The 19,688-nt window shown below is 42.9% G+C and overlaps 1 long non-coding RNA gene across 1 annotated transcript in view; it reads left to right on the top strand.

Annotated features, from left to right (window-relative positions):
* LOC129457781 (uncharacterized) overlaps positions 1-19,688 on the top strand; it is a 51,929-nt gene that overhangs the window by 16,884 nt on the left and 15,357 nt on the right. The window contains exons 3-4 of the long non-coding RNA XR_010114249.1: positions 2,490-2,564; positions 14,434-14,581. This is a non-coding gene — a long non-coding RNA (uncharacterized lncRNA). The remainder of the gene's footprint in view (positions 1-2,489; positions 2,565-14,433; positions 14,582-19,688) is intronic.

Genomic DNA, 19,688 nt, shown 5'->3' with positions numbered 1-19,688 from the left:
ACAGATGCTTGGACACCATCCACAGAGGTTCTAACCCAGTAGACTTGGGATGAAGCCCAATCATCAGAATTTTTTAAAAAATAAAACCTCCCAAGATGATATTAGCATGTCATTGAGAGCCACTAACTTAAATTTACTAAGCTTCATGTTCCCATGTAATCAGTACCAACACCCATCTCCCAGGATTACATGACACAATGTACATGAGGCTTTTTATCACAATGTGGGACCTAACCCTGTAAATGTTAGTTCCATTAATAATTAATATTCATTACTTTTTTCTTTTGAGATGAGGTCTCGCTCTGTTGCCCAGACTGGAGTGCCGTGGCACGATCTCGGCTCACTACAACCTCCATCTCCTGGTTTCAAGTGATTCTTCTGCCTCAGCCTCCTGAGTAGCTGGGATTACAGGCACCTGCCAACACGCCCGACTAATTTTTGTATTTTTAGTAGAGATGGGGTTTCACCATGTTGGCCAGGCTGGTCTTGAACTCCTGACCTCAGGTGATCCACCTGCCTCAGCCTCCCAAAATGTTGGGATTACAGGCGTGAGCCACTGTGCCCAGCCTTTAAATTTTTTTATTGGAAAAATTTTTTTGCCCATGACACAGCCCTCAGGAAACCCTGAGAACACGTACCCTAATTCATTTTTTTATATGAAGTAGAGGTGAAAGTTCTTTTATATTTTTTCTATATGGATATCGAATGGTTTCAGCATTATTTTGTTAAAAAATTCTCTTTCTCCATTGCATTGACCTGGTACCTTTGTGAAAAATAAGTGGATTCAATATGTATGGGTCTATTCCTGTATTCTATTCTGTTCCATTGATCGGGTTGTCTATCCTTACGTTGAGTCCTTGTCTTTTAATTGGAGATTATTGATGCAGTTTGTTGACTCCTTCTGTATATCCTAATTTCTTTAATCAGGCCAAATCTTTCTCAGTAACAGCAAGGGATAACGAAAGCAAACAAGGCAGTGAGCTGTCTGAGTGCTACGAAGCCAATTCACAAAGCCGTCAGAGGAATGAGCCCTGCTTTGACTTGTGCAGGTGTTTCTTTCCACTGATCAATGGTTATCAGGTCAAAAAGCAAGGCAACATGATTAAATAATCAACATTTTCTACCTAAGTTATGACCATGCCAATGAAAGGTAAAGTAGGGCTGCAGTAGCCAAGAATGTCCTGAGCTCCCAGCTGCAGCCCAATCCCCTGAATTTACATCCTAAGCCCATCACTCACTCTTAAACTCAGTCCACTGTTCAAAAGCCTCCAGAACAACCTCCTGGAACTTCCACCGAGGTAGAACTGGTTGGCGCATATGCTGTTCTGACTGTAATTACTGTTCGCTCTGTTCACTTCATTTGTATGACTTTTCTAATATCATAATGACCATATTATTATCAAGAAGAGGAGACCCTTTGTAGTAATTTGCTATAACAAAGTCCTACAAACTGAGTGGCTTAAACAATAGAAATGTATTTTTTCACAATTCGGGAGGCTAGAAGCCTGAGATGGAGGAATTGGCAGGGCTGATCCTGAGGTCTCTCTCCTTGACTTGTAGATGGCTGTCTCCTCCCTGGGTCTCTATCTGGGCTTCTCCTTGGACATGTCTGTGGTTAGAGTGATGAAAACTCATGGCTTTTTATCTTGGATTTGTTGCTTAAAATTTGTATGATGTTGAGCAAGTCGTCTACACTCTTTGCACTTCAGTTGTACCAAAGTGGGTTGGAAGGTTCTTATTTATTTATTTATTTTTTCAGATGGAGTCTCACTCTGTTGTCTAGGCAGGAGTGCAGTGGTGTGATCTTGGCTCACTGCAACTTCCGCCTTCCGGATTCAAGCCATTCTCCTGCCTCAGCCTCCCGAGTAGCTGGGACTACAGGTGTCTGCCACCATGCCTGGCTAATTTCTGTATTTTTAGTATCCACCTGCCTTGGCCTCCAAAAGTATTGTGATTACAGGCATGAGCCATCATTCCCGGCCATATTTTATTTTTTTAAGAGGTAGGGTCTTGCTCTATCGCCCAGGCCAGAGTACAGTGATGCAATCATAGCTCACTGCAGACTCGATGGTTAAGCAATCCTCCAGCCTCATCCTCCTGAGTAGCTGGGACTACAGGTGTGCGTTTCCATGCCCAGCTAATTAAATTTTTTCGTTGTTGTTAAGATGAGGGACTCACTATATCTCCCAGGCTGGTCTCAAGCTCCTGGCCTCAAGCGATCCTCCAACCTTGGCCTCCCAAAGTGTTGGGGTTACAGGCGTGAGCCACTGCACCCAGCTGAGTTGGAAGGTTCTGACTGTCATCCTGGTTTTACCATGCACTGGCTAATGAGACTAAATGCAAGTTCTACAAGTTTCCAAAGCCTCAGTTCTCTCATCTGCAAAAAGGGCTAACAATGCCCACACAGCTCACCTCACAGGCATTTGCAGAGCATCACGTGAACAAGTTGGTGAATATTTCAGATCTTTAAACAGTTTTACTTTTTCCAGGAGGTCATATAGTTGGAATCATACAGTATGCAGCCTTTTCAGATTTTCAGGCAAAACCGTGGAGACAACAAAAAGGTTAGTGATTGCCAGGGTTTAGGGGTGGGTGGGTAGGGATGAATAGGCAGAACACAGAGGGTTTTAGGGCAGTGAAAATATTCTGTGTGATACTGTAATGGTGGATACATGGCATTATACATTTGTCCAGACCCACGGAATATGCAATGTCAAGTGTGAACCCTAATGTAAATTAGGGACTTTGGTGATAATGACGCATCAGTACTGGTAGGTGTCTCAGTTGCAACAATTGTACCACTCTGGTGGGGGATGTCGATCATGGGGGTGGCTATGCATATGTAGGGGAAGGGGGTGTATGGGAAATCTCTCTGCCTTCCTCACAATGTTGCTATGACCCTAAAACTGCTTTTAAAAAAAATCTTAAAAAAATAAAAAATAAGGCCGGGCGTGGTGGCTCATGCCTGTAATCCCAGCACTTTGGGAGGCCGAGGCAGGTGGATCACGAGGTCAGGTGTTTGAGACCAGCCTGGCCAACATAGTGAAAGCCTGTCTCTACTGAAAATACAAAAAATTAGCTGGGCATGGTGGTGGGCGCCTGTAATCCCAGCTACTCGGGAGGCTGAGGCAGGAGAATCGCTTGAACCTGGGAGGTGGAGGTTGCAGTGAGCCAAGATTGTGCCACTGCACTTCAGCCCGGGTGACAGAGTGAGACTCCATCTCAAAATATATATATATATGCCAGGGCTGGTGGCATGACTGTAATCTCAGCACTTTAGGAGGCTGAGGCAGGAGGATCCCTTGAGCCCAGGAGTTCAAGACCAGCCTGGGCAATATAGTGAGCCCCTGTCTACAAAAAATCAAAAAATTAGCCAGGCAGGGTGTTGTGCACCTGTAGTCCCAGCTACCTGGAAAGTTAAAGCAGGAGGATCGCTTGAGCCTGGGAGTTTGGGGCTGCAGTGAGCTATGATCACGCCACTGCACTCCAGCCTGAGATAGCAAGACCCGTCAGAAAGAAAAGACAAGACAAGACAAGACAGAAAAGAAAAGATATAGAGAGAGGAGAAAGAAAAGAAAGATAATGTAATATTTGGATAGAAATGAATATGAAGATTTGGGAGATATCCTTTCCTGTTATATTGTTTTTTAAGAGCTTCTGGAGATCGTCAAACTTATTAGCAAGGAAGACGGGGTGTCCTGATAACTGGTTATCTGTTTTCTACCAGGATAGCGTTTGCTTCTTCAGGTGATAATGGTGGCTGTTAATCCAAAAGTGAACAGCAGAGGGCAGCTTGTGCCCAAAAATGACATCGCTCTCTTGCTATCTCCGGCAAGCTCTATGACTATAGGGCCAAGGATTATAATAAAATTCATGTAGAGTCCACTAATACTGCAATCCGCGGGTGCAGCTCAGGATTGCTATTTGTTTTTGACACACACACACACACACACACGTATATATATATATATATATATTTTTTTTTTTTTTTTTTTTTTTTTTTTTGAGACGGAGTTTTGCTGTTGTTGCCCAGGCTGGAGTGCAATGGCACGATCTCGGCTCACCGCAACCTCCGCCTCCTGGGTTCAAGCGATTCTCCTGCCTCAGCCCCCCAGGAGGCTGGGATTACAGGCACGCACCACCACGCCCGGCTAATTTTGTATTTTTAGTAGAGATGAGGTTTCTCCATGTTAGTCAAGCTGGTCTCGAACTCCCAACCTCAGGTGATCCGCCCACCTCGGCCTCCCAAAGTGCTGGGATTACAGGCGTGAGCCACTGCGCCCGGCCAATATATATATATTTTGAGACAGAGTCTCCCTCTGACACCCAGGCTGGAGTGCAATGGCGCGATCTCAGCTCACTGCAACCTCCGCCTCCCGGGTTTAAGCGATTCTCCTGTCTCAGCCTCCTGAATAGCTGGGATTACAGGCGCCTGCCACCATGCCTGGCTAATTTTTGTACTTTTAGTAGAGACGGGGTTTCACTATGTTGCCCAGGCTGGTCTCAAACTCCTGACCTCAGGTGATCCACCCACCTTGGCCTCCCAAATTGCTGGTATCACAGGCATGAGCCACTGTGTCCAGCCTGTTTTTGATCTATATATGCTTTTTTAAAATTATAAACCACACATGTGGTCAAAATGTTAGATCTATGCAAGAATTTACAAAAGATTCCTTAGAGTCACCACACAACCCTACGCAATCAGGCCCCCCTTTTACTTCTCTGTTTTTGAATCCTGTACACTTGGCCCTAGCCCATTCTCAGAAACTGTTCCCGCTGTTCCCTCGCCCTGGAAGACTTCTCTCCAGATATCAATCAGGCTCATTCCCTCACCTGCTTCAGATCTTCACTCGACCATCTCCTTATAGAGGTTTTATCTGGCCTTCTCATTTACTATTACAACCCCTCTCAACACTCTCCACCCTCATTTGAAAGGTTCCTGGATCATAGTGTTATACATAGTGTTATTCTTTTCCTCCAGAGCACTCATCACTCTTGCTCAATCTGTTACACTTAGTAATTAAAAAAAAAAAAATTCTGTGGTTGGGCATGGTGGCTCATGCCTGTCATTCCAGCACTTTGGGAGGTGGAGGTGGGAGGATTGTTTGAGCCCAGGAGTTGGAGACCAGCCTGGGCAACATAGCAAAACCTCATCTCTACCACAAACAAATACAAAATCAGCTGGGTACAGTGGAGTGGGCCTGCACTTCCAGCTACTCAGGAGGCTGAGTTGGGAAAATCGCCTGAGCCTGGGAGGTTGGGGCTGCAGTGAGCTATGATCGTGCCATTGCACTCCAGCCTGGGTGACAATGCAAGACCCTGTCTCAGAAAAACAAAACAACATTCTGTCTCTTACCTCTAGAATGTAAGCTTCGTGAGGGCAGAAACTTTTTTTATTTTTATTTTTTTCGTTTTATTTCATCACTGCCTAGATAATCCTAGCATATAATAATAGGCTTAATAAATATTTGTCAAATGAAGCTACAACACAGCTCTGCTTATGAAAGACACTGACCTTTATGACAATGTGATAAAATGAATTCACATCTTTTACTAGCTCATGCATAATTCTGGGATTTGGCAATTAGGGGTGGGCTCAGGTGGTTGGCTTTTCTGTTCTAGACCAGGCTTAGCTGATCTTAGCTGGGCATGCTCATGCTTCTAAGGTCAGCTGAGGCACCTCAGTTTTCTTCCACGTGGCCTCTCATTCTATAGCAGGCTAGCTTGGACTCATTCACATGGTGGCCTCAGGCTTCCAAGCACAGCAAAGGAGGCAATTCCAATGTACAAGCCCCCATTTGCATTACATTTCCCATTCTCTCCTTGGCCTAAGCAAGGCCCATGACTAACCTAGATTCACGGAGGTAGGAGCTGCTAAGTAACATTGCAAACAGGAGTGCATACAAAGATGAGAAGAATTAGGGGGTATTTTTGCAATCCACCATGATAAGTATGATTCAGTTGCCCTTAGAAAAATAGAATAAAATCCCACCAAGAGCATATTCAGTTGCCTGTTTCTTTCTTGTATTATGCACTGTGTATTATTACATTAAAAAAAACTTCACTAATCAGATAGATGAAAAGTAGTGTCTTATTTGCTCAGAGAACTTAAAAGACATCAGTGTAGCTGGTAAGAAGCAGAGCTTGACCTCAAAATGCAGGTTCTTGCTTATACACTGTTGTTGGGAATGTAAACTAGTTCAGCCACTATAGAAAGTAGCTTGGAGATTTCTCAAAGAACTTAAAACAGAACTACCATTTGACCCAGTAATGCCATTACTGGGTATATATCCAAAAGAAAACAAATCATTCTACTAAAAAGGCGCATGGACTCACATGTTGATTGCAGTGCTATCCACAATAGCAAAGACATGGAATCAACCTAGGTGCCCATCAGTGGTGGATTGGATAAATAAATTATGGTGTATATACACCATGGAATACTACACAGCCATAAAAAAGAACCCAATCATTTTGTTTGCAGCAACATGGGTACTGCTGGAGTCCATTATCCTAAGTGAATTAATGCAGGAATAGAAAACCAAAGACTGCATATTCTCACTGATAAGTGGAAGCTAAATATTGGGTACTCATGGACATGAAGATGGGAACAACAGACACTGGGGGTACTACAGTGGGGAGAAAGAGATGAGGGGAGGGGTTGAAAAACTATTGAGTACTATGCTCACTACCTGGGTTATGGGATCAAGCATACCCCAACCCTCAGCATCATGCAATGTACTCATGTAACAAGGCTGCAAATGTAGCCCCTGAAACTAAAATAAAAGGTGAAATTATTTTAAAAATATTGCAAATTCTCACTTGGCTTGCCATGCTTTCTCACTGTAGGCAGGACATCAAGACCTGTCCTTGACTCCAGGCTGGGTCCTGTGACTTGCTTTGGCCAATGTGGTATTCACAGATGTGATGCAAGCAGAAGCTTGAAATAGGCTTGCACGCTGGCGCTTGCTGTCTCTTGTCCCTCTGCCATCACCATGAGAACATGCCCAGACTAGTGTGCTGGAGCATGAGAGACACGAGGAGAGGTGAAGCAGCCCAGCCACCCCGCAGAGGCCAGTCCAGGTGCCTGGATAGCCAGCTGACACCTGGACACGAGAGCAAGCCAGCCAGGATCAGCAGAGCCACCTGGCTGACCATCAGCTGCCCCGGGATCTGTGCATTGATTGCTTTCATCTCACTGGTCTCCCCAGAGGACCTGTGAGTTTAGAGCAGAGAACTATGGCATCCCACAACTCTAGATGACGGAGGAGCCTAATTCAGTCCCAGCATCCTCAGGCCCTGGGGACTCCCTGTTGTTGTGCTTGGACCTATGAATTTGGACACTCACTTGGGACATCCTTTATAAAAGTGTTTACCCCTTCCTGATCTCTTGTAGTTTCCTTAGCTGGAGTGTTCTGATGGTGCAGAGGCTGTTGGGCTGGGTTAGAAAAATCTTCATAATTGCCAGAGTCAGACCCCGACATCTGATGGAAAGGGTCATCTGATGGAAATGGCAGAAAAGGAAGCTGGCTGCATTTGCCCAGAGCCTGCCTGAGATGATGGATGAGTGGCCCGGTAGGCCAGGAAGGATGGAGATGTTTCTATTTCTTAAGGCAGGGCATTTTCTTCCAGGGCACAGGATGAGTGGAAACAGGGTCAGAACAAATCACTTTACATTTTTTTTCTCTCTCTCTCTATTTTTTTTTTCCTTCTGATGAGAAATAACTCCTACTCCCAAGGCACAATAGACTAGTAAAACTGCATCGAAGCTACATTTACGCTCTGAACATTTTTTTCCATGAATTTTAATCTTCTTATGGGACTGTAACTTCTCTGAGAATCTGATGAAAGACGTGGACCCATTCCCCAGAAAAATACTCATAAATACAAATTTTTACTTAAAATGTTAGGGGACTTACAGTTTCTCTGAAACCCATTCATGGAACCTAGATTAGGAGATTCTAAGAGAAGAAAAGAGGGAGGGAGGGGGAGACAGTGGTGAGGAGGGACTTGGAAAAAAATGGGGAGAGTTTTGAAACAAACATGTCGAGAAGTTTGGACCACAGATCCTCTGGCCCTAAATATGCCCCCTCTTCACTCTGTACTAGTTCAAGAACCTATACTTTTCCTACAAATCACTTCTCTTAGTCAATGATATCATAGTCCATGCATCGTTCTGCAAACCTGCCTTTTCCCATCAAGTCTGCCTATTTCAGATCTATTCATATATGGTATATTTTGATCTAGTCTATTCACTTTAACTGCTAGACAGTATGTAGTATGAATTTACCTCATTTTATGTATCCATTCTCTAATATTGGACATCTAAATAGTTTCCTGTTTCCTGTTACTTTTGGAAATATCCTTGTATATTTCTCCTTGCGCACAAGTGAGAGAAGTTTCTCTGTGGACTTTTCTTAGAGTGGAATTGCTGGGTTGTAGGGCGTGAGCATTTTTTTTTTTTTTTTTTTTTTTGAGACGGAGTCTTGCTCTGTGGCCCAGGCTGGAGTGCAGTCGCGTGATCTCGGCTCACTGCAACCTCCATCTCTTGGGTTCAAGCGATTCAGGAGTGGGCAGTTCTTGAACATTTTTAGATATAATTACCTTGCTCTCTGGGATCACTGCACAAATCTACAATAGTGTCTTGGGGTTGTGTTACCTGCATCCTTTCCAAGGCTTGTTATTTTCTGACTTTTATACATTTAAAAAATGAATCTGATGGGCTTAAAATGATGTGTGTATATTTTTAAAATGTGTGTTATATTTGCATTTATTCACTTTTTTTTTGGTGTTTGTGTGCCTCTTCTGCAAACTGCCTATGTCGTTTGCTCATTTCCCTTCCCTTGCTAGCATATTGAAGGTGAAGTCTTTCTAGGTATTGGTTTTGGGTTTTTAAAATTTGGCCATAGCCCTACCTCCTCAAAACTTGGTAAAAAAGAAAAAAAAGTGACATGCATGGGAAACGAAGAAGTCAGAACTTGAATATAGGGTATTCCAGTTTCAGTCCTGGCTCTGATGCTAACTGGCTGTGTGAATTTGGGCAAGTTATTTAACCTCTGTAGACCTCAGCTTCCTCACCTGGAGAATGGTGATAACCATCTCTACTTCTCAAAGTCAATGACAGGCTTAAATACACTGGTGCCTATGAGTGGTCAGTAAATAATAGTTGAGTTGAAGAACCCAGATAAATTTCTCACCATGTCCAGATGCCTTCACATATAGCTCTGAACAGATCTATATCACAGCCTCCATGAAGGAATTCAGTTATCACAGTGGGACACAGCCCTCCCATAGGACGGTTCTGCTATCTGCCAGGTGGCCCTAGAACTGACACACAGTTCTGGAGACCCGTAGACTCTTCTAGGGAAGCCCCCTCCCCACTTTCTCTGCTACTTCCAGAGAGGTCTCATGGGACATCATTAACCTCACATCAGAACAGTAGTGGCTCTGGAATGCCAAACCAGCATCTATACCCTCCCTTAATGCCCACTAAGGAAACCAAACCATTTGGAATTAGTAATAATAACAAAAGAAACAACAATAGCTCATCATTCTTGAATGCTACCTGAATAGATATAAAGCACTTAGAACATTGCTTAACACATAGGAAGCACTATGTAAGTGTTAGCTATCATCATTATTATTATTACATAGTGATGATGATGATGTACTAGGCATTGAGTTAAGCATAATGGACATTAATTTGTTTAAGCCTCATAACTGTAAAGATTTTTGGTTAATTCTCATAAGTATAAGTGCTGGGGATGGACCCCCCTCCTAGCGCTTTTCTAAGTTCTTTCTCTAAGCACAGAGATGTTGAACTAGCGGAGAATGATTTTTTTCCTAAAGATGATAGTAATACTTCATGTAGTATTTGTTCATCAATTAACAGCTTACAAAGTGCTTCCATATGCATGTATTCTTTCAGTCACAAAATCCTTGTGCAGGAGTATCTTATCTCCCTTTTGAAACAGTCCCCTCTCAGCTTCCAGGAGCCACATATCCTGGTTTCCTTCCTCTATCACTGTCCACTTCTTTCCAATCTTCTTTTGCTTGATCCTCCTTTTTTCCCCGATCTCTACATGTAAGCGTTTCTTAGAAGATCTGATGCCTGGGTTCCATGCGCAGAGATTCTAGCTTATTAATAGTTGATTTGCTGGTAAGGCTTAGGCAGCAGCACTTTTTCGGTGGGTGTAAATTATTATTATTATTATTTTTCACAGAGCAGTATGAACATTTATTTGTACAAATTTATGGGCTAACACTCTCACCACTCCTATTCAACATAGTGTCAGAGGTATTTGAACCAGAGTAACTCCATCTTAAACAGGAGCTGGGTAGAATAAGGCTGAGACCAACTGGGCTGCATTCCCAGACAGTTAAGGCATTTAAGTCACAGGATGAGATAGAAGGTTGGCACAAAATACAGATCATAAAGACCTTGCTGATAAAACAGTTTGCAGCAAAGAAGTCAGCTAAAACCCACCAAAACCAAGATGCCCACGAGGGTGACCTCTGGTTGTCCTCACTGCTACACTCCCAACAGCACCATGACATTTTACAAATTCTATGGCAATATGAGAAAGTTACCCTATATGGTCTAAAAAGGGGAGGCATGAATAATCCACCCCTTGTTTAGCATACCATCAAGAAATAACCATAAAAATGGGCAACCAGCAGCCCCCAGGGCTGCTCTCTCTATGGAGTAGCCATTCTTTTATTCTTTCACTTTCCTATTAAACTTGCTTTCACTTTATGCACTTGCCCTGAGTTCTTTCTTGCACAAGATCCAAAAACCCTCTCTTGAGATATGGATTGGGACCACTTTCCAATAACAATAGTACCGGAAATCCTAACCAGAGCATCAGGCAAGAGAAAAAAAAAGTCATCCAAACAGGGAAAGAATATGTCAAATTATGTCTCTTCCCTGATGATATAATTCTATATCTAGAAAATCCTAAAGTCTCTATCAAAAGGCTCCTAGAATGGATAAACGACCTCAGTAAATTTTCAGGATACAAAAATCAATGTGCAAACATCAGTAGCATTTCTACACGTCAATAATGATCAAGCTGAGATCCAAATCAAGAATGCAACCCCATTTACAGTAGACACACCAAAAATAAAATATCTATCTGGGAATACCTCTAACCAAAGAGGAGAAAGATCTCTAGAAGGAGAACTACAAAATACTGCTGAAAGAAACCATAAATGACACACAAATGGAAAAATATTACATGCTCATGGACTAGAAGAATCAATGTTGTTAAAATGGCCATACTGCCCAAAACAGTCTACGGATTCAATGTTATTTCTATCAAACTATCAAAGCCATCCTTCACAGAATTAGAAGAAACTATTCTACAGCTCACATGGAACCAAAAAAAAAAAAAAGCCCCAGGAGCCAAAGCAATCCTCAGCAAAACAGAACAAAGCTGGAGGCATTATAGTACCTGACCTAAAACTATACTCTAAGGCTACAGTAACAAAAACAGCATGGAAGTGGTATGAAAATAGAAACATAGACCAATGGAACAGAATAGAGAACCCAGAAATAAAGCCACACGTTTACAACCAACTGATCGTTGACAAAAATAAGCAATCGAGAAAGGACCCTTTATTCAATAAATGGTGTTGGGATAACTGGCTAGCCATATGCAGAAGAATAAAACTGGACCTCTATCACCACATGCAAAAATTAACTCAAGATGGGTTAAAGACTTACGTGTAAGACCTAAAACTAAAAATTCTAGGAGAAAACCTAGGAAACACCATTTTAGACGTTGGTCTTGGGAAATAATTTATGACTAAGTCCTCAAAAAATTTGCAACAAAAACAAAAATTGACAAATGGGACCTAATTAAGTGAAAGAGCTTCTGCACAGGAAAAGAAACTATCAACAGAGTAAAAAGACAACCTGGAGAGCAGGAGAAAATATTAACAAACTATGCATCAAAAAGAAGTGTAATATGAAACTTAAACAATTCAACCAGCAAAAAAACAAATGACCTTATTAAAAAGTGGGCAAAAGACATGAACAGACACTTCTCAAAAGAGGTGGGTAGATCACCTGAAGTCAGGAGTTCGAGACCAGCCTGGCCAACATTGTGAAACCCGTCTCCACTAAAAATACAAAAAATTAGCCAGGTATGGTGGTGGGTGCCTGTAATCCTAGCTACTCAGGAGGCTGAGGCAGGAGAATCGCTTGAATCTGGGAGTTGGAGGTTGCAGTGAGCCAAGATCACGCCATTGCACTCCAGCCTGGGCAACAAGAGTGAAACTCTATCTAAAACAAAACAAAACAGACATACAAGCAGCCAACAAACATAAAAAAATGCTCAACATCTCCAATCATCAGAGAAATACAAATTAAGACCACAGTGAGACCAATTGACAGCTCACACCAGTCAGAATGGCTTTTGTTAAAAGTGAAAAGATAATAGATGTTGGTGAGGCTGTGGAGAAAAGGGAATGCTTGTACACTTTTGGTGGAAATGTAAGTTAGTTCAGCCACCATGGAAAGCAGTTTGGAGATTTCTCAAAGAACTTAAAACAGAACTACCATTCGACCCAGCAATCTCATTACTGGGTATATACCAAAAGGAAAATAAATTGTTCTATCAAAAAGACACATGCACGCATGGGTTCATCACAGCACTATTCACAACAGCAAAGTCATGGAATCAATGTAGGTGCCCATCAATGGTGGACTGAATGAAGAAGATGTATACACCATGGAATACAGTGCAGCCATACAAACAAACAAAATCATGTCCTTTGCAGCAACATGGATAGAGCTGGAGGCCATTATCCTAAGCAAATTAATGCAAGAACAGAAGACCAAAGACTGCATGTTCTCACTTACAAGTAGGAGATAAATAAATATGCTCATAGATGTAAAGATGCCTACTACAAATAAAGTTGCTATGAACAATTACAGATCAGTTTTTGTGTGGGCATAAGTTTTCATTTCTTTGGGGTAAATGCCCAGGGGTGGGTGCAATTGCTGGGTCATATAGTAAGTATATATATATATATTTTTTTTTTTTCTTTTTTTTTTTTAAAGAAAGTGGCAATCTATTTTTCCATGGTGGCTATACCATTTTACACTCCAGAAACATACAAGAAATCTAGTTTCTCCACATCCTTGCTAGCATTTGATACTGTCACTGTTTTTTATTTCAGATGTTCTAATAGGTGAGTAATGATAGCTCGTTGTGGTCTTAATTTGCATTTTCCTAATGGCGAATTATGTTGAACATCTTTTCCTGTGCTTGTTTGCCATTTGTATATCCTCTTTGGTGAAATGCGCCTTTTGCCCATTTTCTTTTTTTTTTTTTTTTCTTTTGAGAAGGAGTCTCGGTCTGTTACCAGGCTGGAGTGCAGCAGTGCAATCTCGGCTCACTGCAACCTCCACCTCCCAGGCTCAGCGATTCTCCTGCCTCAGCCTCCTGAGTACCTGGGACTACAGACGTGTGCCACCACGCCCAGCTAATTTTTGTATTTTTAGTAGATACGAGGTTTCACCATGTTGGCCAGGATGGTCTCAATCTCTTGAACTTGTGATCTGCCCGCCTCGGCCTCCCAAAATGCTGGGATTACAGGCGTGAGCCACCGCACCCAGCTGCCCATTTTCTAGTTGAATTATTATTATTTATTTACCATTCAGTTTTGAGAGTTCTTTATTCCAAAGTGGCCTTTCGTTAGATATGTGATTTGCAAATAATTTCTTCCAGTTTATAGCTTATCTTTTTATCCTTTTAATGAAGTCTTTTACAGAGTAAAAGTTTTTCATTTTGAAGTCCAATTTATCAATTTGTTCTTTTATGAATTATACTTTTGGTGTCATGTTTAAGAGTTCTTCATGTGGTCCAAAGATTTCCCCTTTTGTTATCTTCTAAAATATTTGTAGTTTTACATTTTACGTTGAAGTCTATGATCCATTTTCAGTTAGTTTTTATAAAAGGTATGAGGTGTAGGTCAGAGTACTTAAAAAATTTTTTTTTGCTTCAGCACCATTTGGAGAAAATATTACACTTCTTATATTGCATTGCTTTTGCATCTTTGTAAAACATCAGTTGGTTGATGCAAAAGCAGAGGGGTGTTAAAAAATCAGTTGGTTGCACTCATGTGGCACTATTTCTAGGTTTTTCATTCTGTTCCACTGATCTCTGTGTCTCTCCCTCTGTTATTATCACATTGTCTTTATTACTGTAGCTACCTCTATTAATATTTATTTATTTATTCATATATATATATTTTGAGACAGGGTTTTATTTTTGTCACTCAGGCTGGACTGCAATAGTGCAATCTTGGCTCACTGCAACCTCTGCCTCCCAGGCTCAAGTGATCCTCCTGCCTCAGCCTCCCAAGTAGCTGGGACTACAGGTGCATGCCACTGCACATGGCTAATTTTTCTTCTTTTATTTTTAGATACAAGAAGATTTTAGAGATGGGATTTCACCATGTTGCCAAGCCTGTCTTGAACTCCTGGCCTCAAGCAATCTACCCTCCTCAGCCTCCAAAGTGCTGGGGTTACAGGTGTGAGCCCCTATGCCTGGCCTTACTGTAGCTACATCTAGTAAGTCCTGATATGAGGTAGAGTGATTCCTCTGAGTTTATCAATGTCTTTTGAAAATTGTTTTGGTTATTCTAGCACCTTGCCTTTCCATATAAATTTCAGAATAATTTAGTCTGTATCTGTAGAAAATTTTGCTGAACTTTTGACAGGAATTCTGTTACATTTGCATCTCAATTTGGGGAGAATCGGCATCTTTACTGAGTCTTCTACTCATGAACATGTTATGTTTCTCTGTATGTTTAGATCTTTGATTTAATAGTTTTTGGCCTGTAATTCCTATACATATTTAGTTAGATTTACACATAATTGTTTCATCTTTTGAGCAATTATAAAAGGCCTTATATTTTTAATTTCAGTTTTCATGTGTTCATTGTTAATACATAAATACACAAATAATTTTGTATCTTTCTCTTGTATCCTGTAAACTTGCTGAACTTATTTATTTATTTATTTTTGAGACAGAGTTTTGCTGTTCTTGCCCAGGCTGGAGTGCAATGGTGCAGTCTCGGCTCACTACAACCTCCATCTCCTGGGTTCAAGCAGTTCTCCTGCCTCAGCCCCCCAAGCAGCTGGAATTACAGGTGCCCACCCCACTCCCAAATAATTTTTGTATTTTTACTAGAGATAGGGTTTCCCCATTTTGGCTAGGCTGGTCTCAAACCCCTGACCTCAGGTGGTCCGCCCACCTCGGCCTCCCAAAGTGCTGGGATTACAGGTGTGAGCCACTGCGCCCAGCCAGTTCCAGTTGTTTTTCTATAGATTCCTTGGAATTTTCTGTGTAGACCGCCAGCTGGACTCTTGCTCTGTCGCCCAGGCTGGAGTGCAATGGTGCAGTCTCAGCTCACTACGGCCTCTGCTTCCTGGGTTCAAGTGATTCTTGTGCCTCAGCCTCCCAAGAAGCTGGGATTACAGGCATCTGCCACCACGGCCGACTAATTTTTTTTTTTTTTTGTATTTTTAGTAGAGATGGGGTTTCACCATGTTGGCCAGGCTGGTCTCGAACTCCTGGCCTTAGGCTATCCACCTGCCTCAACCTCCCAAAGTGTTGGGATTACCGGTGTGAGCCACTGCACCTGGCCTGCTTTTCTTTTCTTTTCTTTCTTTTTTTTTTTTTTTGAGACAGGGTCTCGCTGTGTCGCCTAGGCTCGGCTCACTGCAGCCTCACCTCCCAGGTTCAAGCAATTCTCCCACTTCAGCCACCCGAGTAGCTAGGATTACAGGGGCACACCACCATGCCCAGCTAATTTTCACATTTTTAGTAGAGACAGAGTTTTACCTTGTTGGCCAGGCTAGTCTCAAACTTCTGACCTCAGGTGATTCACCCACCCCGGCCTCCTAAAGTGCTGGGATTATAGGTACAAGCCACCACGCTTGGCTATGCTTTTCTTATATACACATTTTTCCCCCATACTTTATCACATCAGTTATTCCAGTCAGATCCACTTTTTCCCCTTGGGGACTTCAAATCTTATATTGTTATCTGTTACATGGCTGTCAGGACAGTAACAAAACATTATTCTTTTTCTTTTGCTCTACCACCTCAAACCACCCCCAGTGGCAATCATGACCTGCCCATGTTTCTCTGTCTTCGCTTTTTTCCTGTCCGTGCTTCTGATGAGCTCACTCCTTTTTCCCAGCCACCTTCGTTCTCGTCCATCCATTTGGCCTTCTCACCAGTTCACTCATAGTGATATTGTTATCAATTTTTGGCTCATTATAAATTAGCATTTTCAAGTGTTCTCATTTACATAGGGCACCCCAAAGATAACTTGGTCCACAGCTAAAAGGGCAATTGTTCTAATATATCTATGATTGAGGCAAAGCCCTTGCAGGAAATAGCAAGCTAAGGACAGCTGATTATAATGAAGGGCTTAAGCAAGGCATAAATGCTTCAGGGATGACAAGAACACAGACTGAAAGGACTGATGATCTATTTCAGCAAAAAAAAAATCCATCAAAAGAGAAACCTTTCCTAAAGCAGTGCCCAGTCAAGGTGTGGGACTTAGAAAAACTGGATCTATATTTTAGGAGACAGCAGCCCACTTGGTTGACAGGTCATATGTCAAGAAACAAGTTTAATAAATAATTCATTGAAAAACACTATTTCAACACTAGGTGATAAAGTTGGCCCCAGAAGAGTAGGACTTGGGGAGGTTTTGGAACACATTATAGGTTGATATCAGATGTTCAACTTAGAAGGCTACATCTTTAAGATTCATGGAGCAATGTGCAAGCATCATGACCTTGGACCTATTCCAAAGTCCCGTATATTAGCTAAATGAATTCATTGAGACCACCTGTGTACCTACTTGGTGCGCTTTCTTTGCTCATCAATTTGAGCTGTTGCGTTTGAGTTTGAATTACCTCCACATACTGACTATCACACTTTCCCCATCTAGTTTTAGTGTCACTGTTAAAACAATTGAATGATGGACCCTGCAGCAGGCAGCAGGTGTTGCTTCAGGCAGTGGGTTTGGACCCTTCCTTCCTTCCTTCCTTCCTTCCTTCCTTCCTTCCTTCCTTCCTTCCTTCCTTCCCTCCTTCCTTTTTTTTCTTTCTCTTTCTTTTTTGACAGTTTTACTCTGTCACCAGGCTGGAGTGCAGTGGTACAATCTCGGCTCACTCCAATCTCCACCTCGGGGGTTCGAATGATTCCCCTGCCTCAGTCTCCTGAGTAGCTAGGACTCCAGGCATGCACCACCACGCCCAGCTAATTTTTTGTATTTCACTAGAGACGGGGTTTCACCATGTTGGCCAGGATGGTCTCTATCTCCTGACCTCGTGATCTGCCCACCTCAGCCTCTCAAAGTGCTGTGATTACAGGCATGAGCCATTGCGCCCAGCCAAGAAAGTAGGCTTTCTATTTGCCCTCTCTGGGTATCTAGTATTGGCCAGGACTTTGTCTCTCTCATCTCAGACCAGTCTTGGGACCTGTGCAGCTTGAGTGGGAACTGCTGCTGCAGCACCTGTTTTTTTGTTTTTTTTTTTTTTTTTTTTTGAGACGGAGTCTCACTCACAGTCCAGGCTGGAGTGTGGTGGCGCGATCCCAGCTCACTGCAACCTCTGCCTACTTGGTTCAAGCAATTCTTCTCCTGCCTCAACATCCCAAGTACCTGGGATTACAGGTGTGCACCACCATGCCCAGCTAATTTTGTATTTTTAGTGGACATGGGGTTTCACCATGTTAGCCAGGCTGGTCTCAAACTCCCGACCTCAGGTGATCCGCCTGCCTCGGCCTCCCAAAGTGCTGGGATTACAGGTGTGAGCCACTGCACCTGGCCCAGCTCCTGTTTTATTGGTGCTGCTGCCAATGGTGGTCCCTCGGCTGCTGTGGCCCAAGACAACTCTACTTCTTCCGATGTGGCCCAGGGAAGTCAAAAGATTGGACACCTCTGCTCTAAACACTTGTTGCTCTGTTCCTCTGCCCTACCCATGGCCACCGTCCTCATTAGGGCCTTCATAATGTATCATCTGGATCACAGCGCTAATCTCTGAAGTGGTCTTGCTGCACTTCCTGGTCTCCCTCAGTCTCAAATCCATATTTCACCCAGAGAGATAGTTCTAAAGCACGAATCTGATCAGAAAGTGTTCTGTTGAGTGCCTCTGGGGCTCCTCACAGGATTTAGGCTTCGGTTCAGTCTTCTTATGTTAACCCACAGGACCCCTTGTAATCAGTCTTGTGACAACTTATCTTCTGCTTTAGCTGTTTGGTGTGCCGCCACATTCATTCATTTACTGAACATTGATCAAAGGCCTGGCACTGTTCTTTCCTGGCACTGGGAATAGAGTAGTGAACAGAAACAAAAGCCCCGACCGCATGGAACTTCATTCTCATTGGAGAGACAGAACATAGCAGAAGGCAGTAAATACAGCGGAAAGAAACAAAGCGAGAAGGGAGTCAGGAGAGCGGGGAGGGCTCTCTCTTGAAAGGGAGGATTCTTAAAGGAGAGTGTTCAGGGAAAACCTCACTGGGGAGGTTATGTTTGAATCCCGACTTGAAGGAATTGAGGGAGCAAGCCACTTGGGATCTAGAGGAGGGAACAGTATGTGCAAGGGCCCTGAGGTTATTTCAAGCATTGGTAAAAAAGTGAGTGTGGCTGAAGCAGAAATGCAAAACCACTGGATTTTTCTGAACCTAAGAGTGATGTGCTCTGACTTACATTTTAGAAATGAACTACTGGGTTGGGCATGGTGGCTCACACCTGTAATCCCAGCACTTTTGGAGGCCAAGGCAGGCAGATCACCGGAGGTCAGGAGTTCGAGACCAGCCTGGCCAACATGGTGAAACCTCATCTCTACTAAAAATACAAAAATTAGCTGGGCGTGGTGGCACGCACCTGTAATCCCAGCTACTCAGGTGGCTGAGCCAGGAGAATTGTTTGAACCCAGGAGGCGGAGGTTGCAGTGAGCCGAGATTGCATCACTGCACTCCAGCCTGGACAACAGAACAAGACTATATCTCCAAAAAAAAAAAAAAAAAAAAAGAAGTGTTGTCGGGGGGTGGTGGCTCATACCTGTAATCCCAGCACTTTGGGAGGCCAAGGTGGGTGGATCATGAGGTCAGGAGATTGAGACCACACTGTTAGAGTACAGTGGCATGATCATAGCTCACTGCAGCTTCAGACTCCTGGGCTTAAGTGATTCTCCCACCTCAGCCTCCTGAGGTGCTGGGACTGTAGGTACAACACCATGCCTGGCTGATTTTTAAATTCTTTTTGTAGCGATAGGGTCTCACTATGTTGCCCAGGCTGGTCTTGAACTCTTGACCTCAAGTGATCCTCCCACCTCTGCCTCCCAAAGTGTTGGGATTACAGGTGTGAACCACCATGTCCAGCCATAGTCAACAACTAATTTGGTCCTCATTCTTCTGCTAGGGCTCAGGAGAAGTGTAATTCCAAAACTTTCAGGGGTTCTTCCCCAAATGGGGCTCAGCTCCTGTGGTTTTGCACTTCAGAGTATCTCTAAAGTCCACAGTACTTACAGCAGAGTGTCTTCACATTTCACAAGAAGCCTCAATGGTCTGCTTTCATTTATTGATGAGAAGGGCTGATTTTGCTTCCTAATTTCCTTATTACTAATAGTATCAGTGCCAATAGCATCCTGCTCA

The sequence above is a fragment of the Symphalangus syndactylus genome, chromosome 11 (genome assembly GCF_028878055.3).
Source record: "Symphalangus syndactylus isolate Jambi chromosome 11, NHGRI_mSymSyn1-v2.1_pri, whole genome shotgun sequence".
Classification (NCBI taxonomy): Eukaryota; Metazoa; Chordata; class Mammalia; order Primates; family Hylobatidae; genus Symphalangus; species Symphalangus syndactylus.
The sequence above is the reverse complement of the archived record's forward strand: the minus strand, read 5'-3'. Positions and strand labels throughout refer to the sequence as shown.